The sequence below is a fragment of the Calypte anna genome, chromosome 2, assembly GCF_003957555.1.
Source record: "Calypte anna isolate BGI_N300 chromosome 2, bCalAnn1_v1.p, whole genome shotgun sequence".
NCBI lineage: Eukaryota > Metazoa > Chordata > Aves > Apodiformes > Trochilidae > Calypte > Calypte anna.
Genome location: NC_044245.1, coordinates 51,433,951 through 51,450,275, shown reverse-complemented (window position 1 = coordinate 51,450,275; position 16,325 = coordinate 51,433,951).

Below are 16,325 nucleotides of genomic sequence, written 5' to 3'. Positions count from 1 at the left end.
CATGGCACTGAGTGCCACATCCAGTCTCTTTTTAAAAATCTCCAGGGATGGCGAATCCACTACTTCCCTGGGCAGCCCATTCCAATGTCTGATCACCCTCTCCATAAAGAAATTCTTTCTAATATCCAACCTAAACCTCCCCCAGCACAACTTGAGACCGTGCCCTCTTGTCTTCTTGAAAGTCGGCAGAGCTAAAGGTACAGACTCTCTACGAAGATAGGAATAGTGTATGCTCCTGCAGGCTTTCTGTAAACCAGCTGAGTGCCCAGTGCCAGAGACATGGTTGGAGTTCAGTGCAGCCTGATTTACTTGGACTTTTTGATAAAAGTTTTGTGCTTCCCTTGTCAGACTGTTACTCAGGCCAGTTAGTACAAAGGAAGTCAGACCTTCAAGTGCTTAAGAAGGAGGTCAGGCCCCTCAGTACCTCAAAATATATTTAAGCCCCCACACACTCTGGTTTCACACTGCCTATCAAAACAAATCACATGAAATATTATAGGTATTTGCTGTGAAAAAATTAACACAACAGTAGCATCCTGAAAAACCAGGATCACCAGGTCACTTTAAAAAAGGACAGTAGACTATGACCTGTAGTTTTAGAAATAGGGCTGAACTTGGATAAAATTCTGTAAATGTCTGCATTTCTTTCTGAAATGCAGAATCCAAGGAGGTTGCAGACACAAGCTCCCAGCACGTCATGCTCTTCAGGGTCAGTGAGGTCCTGTGACCTCCAGTTTTCTCACTGCTCAAGGCTAAAACATCAACAGATGGCACAAGGCATCAGTATAGCTATAATACTACATTGTTTAAAATGTATGTTTATAACCAATAGTACTGTTTATAAAATGTCCCGTTGTGTTTTCTGCATGTTTCAAGTGGTGAGGAAGAACCGAACTAAGACTTTGAAAGTAAGTAACCTTTTTAGAACTGCCTGTTCTGTTTCCCCACTTTTGGACGCAGAGAAATAGTTTGGTCTTCCCTGCTGAAGACTGAGTCTGTAGTCACCTTTGAAAATCAAAAGTCTTGGCTCTGATCTGTGTGAATGATGCAGGAATGAATGATATGATATGAGAGAACCTTACCTAACTGAGTAAGTCAGTCTTGAATTAGTGTCTTCAGGGCCACTTAAATGACATTGGAGGTAAAGTATTTGACAGAAGTCTTGAAAAGAACTTCTGACTGAAAGAAACAAATCAGGCATTTATGACTCAAAATTTCACACTAAAATGTTCCTCAAAATACAGCATTTTGAAAAAAATAACCTCAGCCTGTCATTTGAAAAGTAAAACATTTCACCTTCCTCCCAGGCTCTATTTCTGACCATCTTGCAGAACTACATATATATCATATAGACAGGAAACTATAAGTAAATTTAGTAAGTCTGCTTAAAAAAGCTGTAGTTCCTTGATATGTAGAGTAATAATAAAACCTTGAGAGAATTTTCTATTGCTATTTTATGTCCAGTGACTAGCATAAAGGAAATTTTTGCCATTCCTTTAACTTAGAGAACCTCAGCAAAAAATATTCATCCAGTTTTACAAATGAAGGTGTCACGAAATGTATCTGAAGTGTGTCTTGAAGTAAATATTTACACCATTTTTGATTTTGTTTTCCTAGAGCTCTGGATTTGAGACAAGTTGTAGCAACATGGCTTCTTCACTTTGGAATGGAATATGAAAATAGGTACCCAGAGAGGAATGGCTGGGTTTGAAGTGGATAAATAATAAAATTGTGTGCTCTTTCCTAGTATTCAACTGTGAATCTTCTTGATTTCTAAAATGTCTGAAATGGGCTTTTTCCCTCTGCAGCTGGTCTCTACATGGTTGTGGTTCTTAGTATGGTATTGCCAAGACCAAAGACAGTACTGACATGATATTGTAAGAGGTGTCCTGATGTTTTTTCCCCAGGAAGAACCACAAAATTCTCAAAGACTTCTTAAGAAACTTGCTATCCAGGGTATTTCTAGCATTTTATATAAAGAAAATCTTGACAAAATTTGGATAACCCTTTTCATTTCAAGGTTTTCTTTTTAATATTTGAAACTAAATATCTTTTAAAGTTCATCTCTTACTGGCATACTGATACACTTTCATGGTAACTACCAGAGTTACACAGTGAAAATACCTTCCTGTTTCGAGGGGTACAATGCAAATTGTATGGTTTCCTTTGGAAATGACTTTTAGTTTCAGGGATACCTAAGGGTTAAATATGTATTCATATATATAAAAGCTGGAAAATAAAAATAGATCAATTATCTATTATGCTAACAACAGATACCAGGCAGATAGAGAGCCAGGGGACAGCAAAACCATAGTGCTCCAGGTAAGCACCTGGCCTTTGGCATGTTACTGATAAACTCTTCTACATCTGTCTTGTGGGAGAACACAGAGACAAAATGAATGTTTCCATTCTCTGTTTACTGTAGCAGTGAATGACTGTCTGAGAGGTTTTTTTGGTTTTGGATTTTTTTTACATGTAACAACTGCAAATATTATTTGAATTTGGAGAATGCTTAAGGGAAGCTGACAAATTTTAATCAAGAAACCACTTGCATAACAAAGGAAACAATGGAGCAAGTGAAGGGAGGGAACACCATCTGTAGAAAAAGATTGATAGCTTATTGAGAAGCCAAGGTTCTATGAAAAAAAAATGCCTCTGGGCTACATAATTAACTTGGTGTTTTATTTCTTTACAGTGTGTGGGTTGTGGGTTAGTTCAGAGTCCAATGAAACTCATGCAATACTCTGTGAAGGTTGAAAGGAGACACACACACACAGCTAAAAACAAAATTTGGGGCATTTTCTTTATTTCCATTTCCTGGAAAAAGAATTTGTTATTTGAATTTCCTGGAAACAGTGAATTGAAATAAATGATTTTGTTTAAAGTTTTTGTCATCTATGTAGATAGACATCTCTCCTGGGTTTACTGTGTTCTAAACATTCCTATGATTTGGCAAATGTCACAGCTTCTCTTCTATTTGTCATATCCTAGTGACCTGCAAGAGGAGACGAAAAAGTACCAATTATGCTATTTGAAAACATTTAGTTCTTCAACATAACTGAAGATTGCTTTTCTTTATATTCCTACTCAAGTAATTTTCTTCTGTTCATAATCACTTCAATGGGTTGTACGATGCTCTAGGAAAATTTTCAATGACACACGATATTTTCTTCAATACTTGTGGTGGCAGAGGGGAGTTGTTTTCATTGAATTATCATTTTGATGTTTCTTTCTTCTTTCCATTGAGCTAGAGCAGATATTTGCAATAATAAAATACTCCATGAGAGAGTACATGGAATTTTCATCAAAAGTTCCATGAACCCCATAAGGAATTTTTTATGAAATAACGGTTGCCTTTCTGAATTTCTCTTTTGGCTTCCTCTACTGTTTTTCTAAAGTTACTTTTGTGAACTACGTTTTAAATAACTCTTTTTTTTCTTTCAAAACTTGATTTTTCCATTGACTTTTTGCTTTCAAGCTTTGAAGTGATGCATTTGTAACACAATAGCATATCAAACGGTGAAAAACAGATGAAAACCACAATCTATAGCTGCAATGCAGGTCTACTCAGAAGTACAGGTGGGGTTAGCCACATGTTCACTGTGCTTCTTCAAGATTTAATTCCATCAAAGTTGATTTTAGTAACCCCATACTTTTAAGCAGTTTCCTCAGGTTTATATCAGTGTCACATCCTTTAATCTACAAATAAACCTAGAAAAACAAAACCATGCTGGATGACTGAGAAAATACAAGAAAAATAAATAATAAGAATAAATAAATAATAGTGGGAACTATTTAACCATATAAAAATATAGGAGAGTCTGCACTAACTAACAACTTTTGTGTATGTTTCTGTGTATGAGAATATTGATCAAATTGTTCTCATACAAAAAAAGCTTTTCACCTAATTGGGATCACCATAGTTACAAAGCTGTGTAATAGTGAAAATAAGAAGCTGAGTTTAATAGAGGGCACCTCATTCCAAATTTCTGTAGTAGGTGTGAAATTAGCACAGGGCTGGTATATGATAGTGGAGAATAAGCCTTATAGATTTTACTCAAGTCAGTCCATTGGTACAAGAGATATCCATCTAACGTAAGCCAACAACAGTAAAATCTCTCAGAAATCCCTGAGGCTATTCAAGGTAGCAGTTTCTTACTAGAAAACATATTTATTTTCTCCTGAAGCAAATACAAACTATTAAAAGGGTTGGTACATTTAACAGTAGATCATGCTGGTGAAGGGTTTACTTCAGGAAAAACCCAGTTTCACCAGGCACTATGGGAATTCATATGCTTGTTAACAGCACCTCATCTGCATGAGCTGTCATCCCATAATTTGTTAAATATTACCCTGCACAAGCAAATGTGTCTTTTGTGTTACGGACCTACAATTCAGCTGTAGCAGTTAATGCATCAAATCTATTTCTCCCAAGCTTGGAGACACTCTCCCACTAGCATTCCCTTAGTTAAAACCATCTGTAGCTCATAATCCCCCACTCCTGAATAAAAACCAGTAAGGGGTAGGGGGGAAGGCAGTATTTTAATCTGATAGGCAAAGATGGTAGGAGCTCTGAATGAGACCAGTTGGCTAAAAGGGATAATGGTCTCTGAGTGTGAAGTTAACAGCTGACCAGGTAAAGCTGAAGGAAGGAAAATCCAAATATACAGAGCAGGTAATGAGTCCACTTACCTTCATAGATAGCTTGGAGGGTTTTTTAATAGCTCATATTTCTACCTAATTAACTTTGCAATCAAAACAGCAAAAATTAGAGAAATGCTGTGAGAGTTTGTCCTCTCTTTCAGTGTAACCACCCCAACTAGGCCCCAAGCAGAAAGCTAGAGCTGAATTGGGCTACAGGGGTGGTGGTGTAAATGAGGACACAGGAAAAACAAATTAAGATCTGATGAACTAAACAATACAGCTGGTGCTGGCCTTGATGGAAAGAATGAAATGGGAGGGAGTAGGTGCATCAGCTCTTGTATACTTTATCTCACAGGCAGCGTGTCAGACCCTTTCTATGGTGGAAATTGCTAGCTCAAGGATATTTCTGTAGCTCTGTTACCTGCATGCTCACAAGGTATCTTTGTTAAATGTTTTTAAATGGTTGGTGGCTGTCCTTGAAAATTTAAGTGCTTTTGTTATGAAGGAAGTTCTTTCTGCATAGGTTTTTCTTCAAGTTTTAAGTGGAATACAGATGGTACTTGTTCTTTCATATGAAAACTCCTAAATGCCATAATATTTAAGAGCAGCACACAGATATAGGTCTCTTTCTTTCATCTCTTATTCCTGTTTACTTGTACATGTGCCAGAAGTAGCATTACTGAAGGTCTTCGTGGAGGCCAAACAAGACAAGGGACAAGTGGCAGGGTTTCCATACTTGCTCCCTACCTCCTCCTTTCCTGCACACCGCCCACCCATGCAAATGCTTGTTTGCTTGCCCACAGTCCTGTTGCAATCTGGTTCCTGCAGAAAACTGCTTTTTACTTTTTACATATATCTACAGAAGATCTTGGGAAGGCAACTTCCATTGTAATTTGACCAATGGTTAATTTTTGTGTATCTTAGCACTATAGAATGAGACAGTTTTGGAAATTAGATCTTGTGTTTTATTTATGCTATCGTGGGGCAAATCATGACATCTCTTTACATTTTAAACCATATTGGCTCTTCTGTTGTTAATGGAGCACTGATTTCCCGTTAGAGAAAGGATTGTGGAAAGATGGAATCACACATTCAGTGATTCAAAGATGCTTTGTGTGTAAGGTTTCTAGTGACTAAAATGTCAAGTCCCCTAAAACCTAAAGAAGCACTTCTAATGCTCATGTTGTTTCCATCAAAAACTGATTCAGAAAAATGTTCACACAGGCAGGGCTCAGAAGCAGCCAGCACCTCTGAAAGGTAAGTGCAGGAAAAATAGATGGCTCAATTAGGAGAACTGCTCTGTGTTTTTCTTTTGAAAAATCTGACGATTACATCACACTGCTATTTTTAGGCAGATAAAATAGTGGAACAGTGGGTTAAAGAAAGCAGCCTCTGCAAGATGAGTGGTATGGAATATTCACTAAGCACACGCATGGTAGGCTACATTTCTGAGGGAAATGCGTGTAATCTGCCTGTTCCTTAACTGCGCTTTAGACTTTTGTCTGAAAAGAAAAGCTGGCTCTGTTGGTAAAACAAAAAGCCTTATCTCTTAATCCACACTTTTCTTCTTAAATTCTTTCATTTTATTTTAGAGGTGAGAGGGGGCTAATACTATCATCTGAATGCAAATGGTGTTGAGTGATAGGAAGAGAGAAATTTGATACATGCACTTTTATTCTTAGTGATCTTCTGTAATGGTCTACATTTTTATTCTATAGTGTAGGTTCCTAAAAGCTTAAATGAAAAATTCCCTGAATTTTGTAGCTCCATTCAGCACATTGTTGAAGGCTACACAAAAGTTTTTAAGGTTTCTTTGTTTTAAAGTCTTGTGAGTTACAATACCACTGACTTTGCTCCTTTGGGCAAATAAGGGTTGAAGGCTTATCTGTGGTCAAAAGACTTTTCATGATTGTCCAAGTCTCAGTTTTGGATAGTAGGAATAACATGTAGGTGATTCCAGATCCAAATGGCTGCTGCTTCTAAATGGTTGCATGTTTTGCTAGTGCAGTCAGCAAGGAGAAAACTCAGCCCAAAACCATCAAATATGTAGTTAATAGTAGAAGTGGCATGCTGAATTAGAGAACATACTGTTTATTGTAACATCATGATCTGTACAGGAGGAAACTTGCAGAGCTGTTGACAGTCTTATCAGTTGCTATCAAACATGGTGGTTAGGATACAGCCTCTGTTTTAGGAAGCCCTTAAATTCCTGTTTATCAGAAGCTTGGAGATCATGTGAGGGAGAGAAGTGCTCTACACCTGCCCTATTTCTTTCCCTCCTCCCTGAGCATCAGCCCTACTGGCTGTGGCCAGGGAGACTCTTGCCTAAATAAGGCTGTTAAGATCTCTGGATAACAAGAAAAAAAGCCAAGGGTGGATTCTCTCAGTCTCTGCAATTGCTGTGAAGCACTGACTTGAATGAGATGGTTCATTGCTGGAAGTGAAGCACACATGGAGGACCTTGTTAAACTTCACTGCGTGTGTCACAGCAAGTGACAGGCGGGTTACAGAAGGATTTGTGTAAATGGCAGAAGAGAGCTTCCTGTGCAGCTCCTCCATCTCTCAAGGCCTAATATGGATGAATGAGGGACTCTAGAGAAAAGAGAGAAACTTTTATACGGATTATTTTTTTTTCCTAGGATGAATGGATTAAGGGTTGGCTAATTCATGCTGATTGTCAGTTTAATGAGGAATATAAAGATCACAGGGAAAAAGAGAGCTCTTTCTGACTTACAAGGTCTGATTAGAACAGTCATCTGGAAGCATAAGCAATGATGGTACTTCTCTATTTCCAAGAATAGATTAATAACTAAATTTGTTATTCTGTTATGGCATTTTTAAGTAGCCACCCTTTGTCTCCATTTATTACACTCTAGGTATTGTATAAGTATATTTTCAGCATATGTTCAGCCTTTTTCCAGTTGAAAATGACACTCTTTAGCCCCTGGGCAAAATATACATCAGAGAAAGCTGCAGACTCTCAATAGCATGTGGAAGGGGGGCCTAGAAGAAGCTGGGTTTGCTCTTCCTGCCCTGTAGAAGAACCAGTGATTCACATTCGTACCAAAGTCTCCACCACCTACTCTTTCCCATTATTTCTTGCTGACTTCTGTTACCCTCTGGCAACTGTTTTTTGTTGCCTGTTGCCTGAGAAATAACAATAGAGTAGATGTAAGATGATGGTGTTCACTCCCTCCTCCTCCCCCCCCATTTTTTTTCCCCTGGAGATGTTTTCCTCTAAATTTACATTATAACATTAGAGTTCCATTTATGTATTATGCCTGAGCCCAGTTCAAAGGTACTGATGATTTCTACTTTCAATCTTGTTGTGCTGTGGTGATATTGACAGATAGAAGCAAACCAAAATTACACTTTCTAATTCTGTTATTCAGTGCAGATCCAGCTCTAACCTATGTCTGTATTTGCCATAGTTTATGTAACTATTAGATATCCTTGGTGGGCTAAGTCATGTAACATTATACTCATGCTTGAAGTTTAGGTTTGACTAACTTGTATTGATTTAAACAGGTAACTTTTAAGGGTACTTCTACTTATTTTAACTGACAGAAATAATATTTTCTTGGTCTACTTGTTTGTCCATGTTTTTGAAATTTCTTAGAAATTCTCTAGTCTTTCCATCTATGACCTGATTTAGCTGCCAGTGAAGTTGGCAGGAGTTTTCTCCACTGGCTTCATCCAAAATCAGATCAGACCACTGGAGAATAAATGATAAATTACATTTATAATCTGGAAGTTATTACAGGCATTGACTGATACATGCTTGAATTTCTTGCCTAGGCAGGGTTTGCAATTTGGCATCCTTCCCTCAGTAATATCTGAATGCCCTTCTTGGTACAGTAAAAGGTGCATACCTAAAGTGGCACTGGGTTTAATTGTTCCTCTGAAGCTTTATCTGGGGCAAGTATTGAGACCTTGATGTGGGAAATGTTGGGGAAGGTATGTTCTTCCAGAGGTACCTGTAAACAGCAGCAATTGCTAGTTTCTTGTCTTCTGTCTTCATATTTTGAAGCCACCAAGTTCATTAAACTGCACCATATACTTTCTTTTTTATTGGCATGAGTAAAAAAAGCTGAACATTTTGGCATGAATATGTTGCATCTTTTGATTAAAAATCATTATTTCCTCAGTAAAACAGTGTGCTTAGGTTTGCAAAAGAACATCATTTCAGATTTCTTTACCAAAACAGAATATTCCTCCATTTAAATGCACTTTGAGATATTTCAGTCTTTTAAGTATTCTTCCACCTATTAAGACCATATATTAAATGTTTTCAGACTTGGAAGAGTTAAAATATTATTGAATATATAAAGTGAGATTCTTTTTTGGACTAAAAGCGTGACTATTATCTTTCTTTTCTCAGGGAACATTTTCCCCATTATCTGCCTTGACAAACAACTCATCTCACTAATAAATAATTCAGCAGTAAGAGCCTCCATGGATATCTGTATGAAATTATGGCATATATTAGCTGATGCCCTCACTAGACAGGAAGTTTTGGGAGATACACCCTTGGTAAAATGGCATTGCTAAATCCCTGGATGTCTCCTTAAAAACTGTCCTCTGGATTTTCAAATCTCTGCAGTTAAAAACTGACTGCTACAGCGAAAAAACAAGGATTAAAATAAGTTTTGTGGTTTTTTTCCCCAAAGCTTTGTTCTTTTAGAACCTGGTAAGGCTGTCTGAATATCATGTTTACAGAATTGTCAGTCTGATTCAAGTTTAATTGAGCTGTTGTTTGGGTTTTTTTTAATTGTTTGTGTGATTTTACTTTTACCTTGCTAAAAGAAACATTTTATGGGCTGGGCAGATTAACAGGGAAAATAATAAAGTCTCATCACTACATCTGCAATCTATTCCCAAAAGGTCTGTGTTAAAATGTGGGTGGGTAAAGCACAATCAACAGAAATTCTTGAAAAGTTGGGGGTCATACTAATTTCAAATGACGTCTTTATCTCAAGGATCATTCTTCCAGTGGTGAAAATTTCATTTAAGGAAAAAAAAAGGCTGAGAATAATTAGTGTTGTACATTCATACACTTTCATACTGGGTGAGTTATTGAAAGAACCACATTCAGTGGCTGAAGCAGCAGCAGTGTGCTGGGGCAGGTAGCCCAAGTGACAGACAACCCTGGGAGGTTCCCTTCTCTGCAGGGCCTCCTCTTCCCATCCCACCCCTTGCCCTTGCTTCCCTCTGCCTTTGACTTAGCACTGCTTCTGTCTGAAGTGATGTGCAGCTTGCTAGAAGGCCAGGATTGTGTGAAATTGCTACACAGAAATTTTGAAGTGATGAAAGCTGTGTGTGTAAAAATACTGTCATTTAGATAAGGCCTTGTTTTTATTAATAGTTTTTTAAAAATAAAGCTTAAGCAAACTTTTTATGAGGTTTTTTTTTACTCTAAGTAGGCTCTCAAGCTTTATGGAATCATGAAGTCAAAGCAGAAATTGTTGTATACAACTTGTGGCCTCAATGTACAGTTGCATTTTAATATGATGCAATTTTACTGTGGATTTGGGAAGAGAGATATCTGTGTTTGCAGTGTCACATAGAAAATGTAATGATAATTAAGACCACATCTGTCCACACACCTAAACCAACAACATTGTACAGGCAAGATATGAAGGGTGGGTGGCAAAAAATTTTGTTACCTTTTTTTTTTTTTTTTTTTTAGCTAATGGAAAGCTGAAGCAAACAAAGTCAGTTAAATGCAGTCACACAGGGAAATTGGGAAAGGCTCAAGTATCAACCTGCCCTCTGAACAGTCATCTCCTTGGTCAGCTCATCTGTTGCACTTTGCTTGTTCTGGAAGAGAATGCATTTTAGCAAATATTCTGCTTCACTATTACAAGAGGACACCAAGAGAGATCAATTTATGTATAGGGCTTGGCTGCTTAGCCTATTGGTAGACCTTTTCCTTTTGAGAGTCAGAAGTTAAGGAAGCAACTGTAGTCGTATGGGAGGTCTGCAGTATCCAAACCCATCAAAAGCTATTTATTACTGTTTGCTGTAGGTAGCTGAAGTTTCTATCAGGCTTGCTGCTTTTACAGTGGGATCAGAATAACTAATGCAAAGATGACAAATCTGGTAGCAGAAAGTCCCTTGTTCTGCTAAAACAGGGCTGTAAATAGTGAGACTTCCACAGATGAGTTGCCAGCTCCCACTTATTTCACTTTGATCATTTTTTTTACAGTCTAATTACCAATCATCTAAATTAATTCTCAGCATCAACTGCAAAGAAGTCTAAAAGCCTTCATCATACAGACTTTGAGCACTGGGCCAAAAAACTCATGAGGCTCCCCTATTCAGTTTTCAAGTTAGTGTATCTTTTGAAATTAGGAGTTGGAAAGAGGATTCTGGAGCATGTAATCGCTCAGGGAGAGCTGGCAGTAAAAGAGGTAGAAAACCTTAGAACTTGTTCATGTTTTGATTTCTAGGGCATACAGACCTTGCCAGAAGCATTCCTTCAACCCCCCCAAATATTAATAATATGAATGACTGAAGCAAAATGAACTGGATCAGTACCTTGCTTCAATTTAAACTTTCTCTTGCCACAGAAGTGCTGCATGTTCTTTTGTCCTATGTTTATAAATATGTAGCTAGGTTTATCAGTTGGGGATACCATGAAAGGATCTGGGGAGTCCTTGCTATTTCTGCACAGAAACCTGGGTGCAGAAAATCCACTGTTTCTGCCACAAATACACATGCAAGTGTGTTGTCAGTTTGCTGTGTTCAGTAAAGCTTGTACTAATGCATGTGAGAAGGAACAGAAAGGATTATAGAAAAGCTTCTACCTAGCAGAGAATATTTTTCATAGCTTCTGTTTTAAGTTTGCCATGATTACAAATTTTAGGGCAACTTATTATGTCTAAGCAGGGAGGATTTTCAGTTACTGTAGTTACTTAGGTGCTGAAGTCAATACTGAGCATCAATAATATGAGCACTTCTCCAAATCACTGTTAGCTGTATAAGCTCCAGGCTGAACATAATGAAGATGATTTATGAGAGAATGTCCCATAGCAATAAAGTCTATTAGTTTTCCATTTTAAATGGAAAAGATATATTTTTTCCAAAGTCATAAAAATAGAACCTTGAAATAGCTGTTTTGCTAGCTGGGATAAAATCCCTTATATGTACAGACTTCAGCTGTGATTCTGCACAAAACAATCAATATTTATAATTTATTTCCTCTTACATTTTATTATTACTAATGGAAGAATCAGAAATTATAATGAGGAATCGGACCTTATATACCGGAATAGTATAGAATAAACATAGAGAATCTGCCTTGCACCCAAAAACTTAAAAGGCATTACTGAGTATAGTTACTCACATGTAATATGTTCCAACCTTGAACCTCTTGGGCCATTTATCTAAAAAATAACCGAGGTAATTACCTCTGAGATTACACAACATGGCAGAATTGAGTTTCTGGATTAATTATCTTGTCCTTTTATCACCTGACCCACTACCAGAACAGGACCAACAGCCTGGCAGTCAGCATCTGTGAGAGCTTGGCACACAGAACAAAAAGGAGACCAGATCTTTTTTGGGCAAATTCTAGATCTTGAGCTATTTTTGGATGAAAATCTAAACCGTGCCCTGGATGGTTTCAGAAAAATGTTCAGAAATGCAATATCCTAAGGAGTTTCAAATATCCCACTATCCAGTTTCTAGTTTACCAGAACAGTACCAAAGCTTTTCATTAAGAAACAGTCTAATTCTGAGTTTAACAAAAACAAAAAACAAAACAAAACCGAAACCAAATACAATGTAAAATAGACCCAGTGATTCCATTAAATAATCATGAACATTTTCAGCCTCAATATATCTTTTTTTGTAGAGAAGCATTCATACTTTAATGTTTTTGGGGGAAAATAAGGGTTGTATTCTTTAAAGTTTCTGTGGTAAATTCTGTCCAATTTTATGATTGTACAAATAAGATTTGGGGTTGTGTGTGTGCGTGTTTGTTTTCTACCTCCTATTGGCTTTGTTAATATATCCCTCCACTTTGCTCCATTTACTTCTTTTTTAAAATATAGAGAAATAAATCCTCTCAAAAGAACAAAGCCAAGATTCTCATCCTTTCCTCAAGTGCCTTCCTTTATAAAGGGCTATTGCTCCAGTTATGGGGAGGTGGGGGGTTTCTTGTCACCCTCCCATCTTGCAGCTTCCTGTGGTTGTTGAGTGGCAAAAAAGCACAGCTCTGGGGAGTGACCTGTCACACAGTCCATGTAACCAGAGCCTGGTTGAAGCCTTCAGCAAGAAGGCAAGGCTTATTTAAAGAATAATGTGACAATTTAATTGCTTTCCTTTTCTGGAATTCTCTGCCCTACCCTGGATCCTCAGCATGAAAAATAAACAGCATAGAAACCAAATTACCTCTTGGTGAATATGAAAGGTTGAGCGGACCTGCTGAATAAGAACATCTGCAACCTTAAAGACCCTGGAGAACCAGATAGCCCTACTTTACTTAGCTGTAGAGGTAGAGCATTTTTTAAAATTACCTTTGGCTGTGATTTAAAGCTAGAAAACGTATTGAGCCATAAGTCAGAAGGAGTGGGACAGGACTGAAAATGCAGTAAGAAATATCTGAGTCTCAGAGAGTGGTATCAGGAGAAAAATAGCTTTATCCCTTTCAGATTACTTCAAATATTTTAAGTACAGAAAGTGTGGCCTTTTTTGCCTGCTCAGTGTGTTATGCTAGTTGATTATGAAAGTAAAGCTGGTAGGAGCGTCTCGCAGGTGCTAGGGTGCTGATGTGTGGGTTTGTCAGGAAGGCCAGACTAATCTCTTAGTCTTTTGAGGAAATGAAGATATTGGGAAAACAATTTTTAAAAAGCTAAAGCTTAATAGAAATATATTGAAGGACGTGCTTGGAGATTGTTGCAGAAGATGCAGTTTGCAGTTGAGAGCCTTCACAGAAGCAAGATAGAGATGTAGGAGGGATTGCCTCACATGTAATTAATTAGGAATTCAGAACTAGCTTTATACATGAAGCTTCCAGTAAAAGGTCTGTCCCTAAGAGATGTTTAGAGCAGGTACACAGCTCCCTAGAGTTTAACAACAACAACAAAAAAAAGCTGGCAAGAAATGCATGAAATTTCCATTACAGTAATGACTAACAAATGACCTAGATTCTAGTATTCAAAAAACAAATGTTCAATAAAGTTCTTTTAGACACTAATTGCCATGCTACTTCTATTGTTCTAGCAAGCATAAATAGGGGAAACAATACTGCAAATTGAAATTAGCCTGATAATGTATTGTGCAATCTGTGGCAGTGGAAAAAGGGGGTTTGGATGAGTGTAAATCTTCTAATCCATCTTTAAAATTGAGGCTGATGTGTACTCTGTAAGGTTTTCTCAATAACACAATTAAAAAGCCTCTCCATTCTGGCAAAGTCTCTCTACTTGAAGATCCTGATCACTTTGAAGTTGTGCACTTGCACTAAGTCAAAATAGAAGAGAGCGTACTAGATTTTGTTGCATCTTTAATCTGATGCCTTTTCTTAAGAAATTGAAAATGTACTGTTGACTTTTTCTTTGTGAGGACTCCTCCAAAAACCAGGAAAAATTCTCAAAGTATTTTTCCATGCAAAGTGAAGCACCAAGGTAATGTTGCTGTTGTCTTCTGCCTGGGCACTGTTGGGAGCTGCATTCTCTGGACACCAGGCATGGACACATCCAGGGCAAAGCTGTTAAACCTCACCACCTCTAGAATATGATTGAATCATTTCCAGTGTGGTGTGCCCATTTCTGAAGGTGTTTAAGTCTCCTTGAGTGTTGCCTGTGGAAACAGAGGGCAGATCAGTGCTGTAAATTCAATTCTTTTTCTCAGGTGGCCTAATACTTTGGTAATACCTTGGAGTAAAACTAAGCAAAAAAAACCTATAACTGTCTTGTCTGGAAACCTTGTTTGGCAATGGAGCAGGAGTTTGTACCTGGTGATAATAAAACTGGGTAACTGTTAGGATTTGATGAGAAATTCTAAGGCATCCTTTTTTTTTTTTTTTTTTTTACCTCCTTTGTAAATCATGTTTCACCTACAAAAGCAGGTGCTGATGTTTCATATGAGACCCAGGGTGGTTATTTGGTATTTGGCAGGTACCCAATGATCTCTATAGACACAATTTTTTTTCTTTTTCCTTTTCTTTCTTTTGGTGGAGGGAAATGCACCGAACTTGGAAGATTTAGGAAATGTGAGGCATAAATATGGGGCTTGTAGAATGTTTCAGAAGCAGCAGCAGGTGCAAGATACAGGCATAGGCATTGATGCTGATACATGTCTGAGGAAGAGATAGGATTTGGATAAATGGTATGAGGGTTTATGCTGCAGTGTTTCTTCTGGAGTTCTCTGCTGTCTTGGAGACAGTAGCAATCTGCAGGAAGAATATAGGTACAAGGGAATAATTCTGAAGAGAAGAAGAATCAAACAAGCAAAAATCCACAAAGTTTTAACTTGTAAGTATGCATCAGAAAAAGAAAAAAATTGGGTAGTTGGTCTAAAGCCATCAAAGAACTCAGTAAGAGCAAGACATTGGGAAACGCTTTGCTTCCTCATTGCTGTCTATGGTGTCGATGTGATGAGCACCACTGATGTTCTGATGTAGACATAGCTGCATTGATTGAGTCAGATGTGGGGGTGAGTGAAGCTGTCTGAGAATTTATCTACAGTATCAAGTTGGACTTGACATTTTTGGGAAGAACAGCTCTGCCCTGAACACACACAGAGAGCAGACCTGCCACATGCAGGATGTGATGTGTGGCTTTTGCTCATTGTGTGATGATGTGGTTGGTCACACAGGCAGCAGCTGAGGTTTTCTGCATCTGCTCAGAGGGTCTCCCTGGCACTGTGGGAAAATGTTGTGCTGATGATGGATACTGTTTTGAGTACAGCAAATTATGTCTTATAGTATCAACATCAAACTGCACTGAGGAAACATCTTACTGGAGTCTGGTTTGTCTTTGAGTCCAGCAGTACAGTCTTTGGTGTTGCACATATGTGAGGAGCTGTTGCCATTGACTAGAAAACATCCTTTCTAGGAAATTGCCACTGTGAGTTAATCAGTTAATGGGGTTTTGGAGTTTGGCGTTTGTGAATAAAGGGGAGCCCACATAAAAGGCCTTTCTTACTATGGAAGGATATATTTCTGCTGTTTCCTGGGACAATAAGAATCTGGATTAGCCAGGATCTGCTCACCAGTACATTAATACCTGATTAGCACAATATCCTACTTGAAACAGGCTGTAGGCTGTGTCACATCCTGGTGTTGTGAAGAGATGTCTATTGCTGTTGAAGATTATTGCTAGGCACACTGAGGTCCTTCACTTAGCACTCTGATGGCTACATCCATGGCACAGAGGAAGCTGAGCAAAAACCATGGGAGAGTTCCCTTAGCTGATACGTTGGTAGCAGACTTCTGATGCTTACTACATCCCTCAGATGCAGATAAAATTGTGGGCACAAGACACAGGGTGAGTGGTGAGAGGAATGTGCATGAGGTTTGCAGAGTGGGGACTGGTTCACCTTGGAAGCTCACAGGTGAGCATCAGGGAGGAGACAACACTGAGGGGTGTTAGTAAAGGAAAGTTTGCTTGGTGCTTCCATTGGTATGGCAGTCACCTGAAACACCTCTGCAAGGTGGAGCAAATTAAGGAATCTAG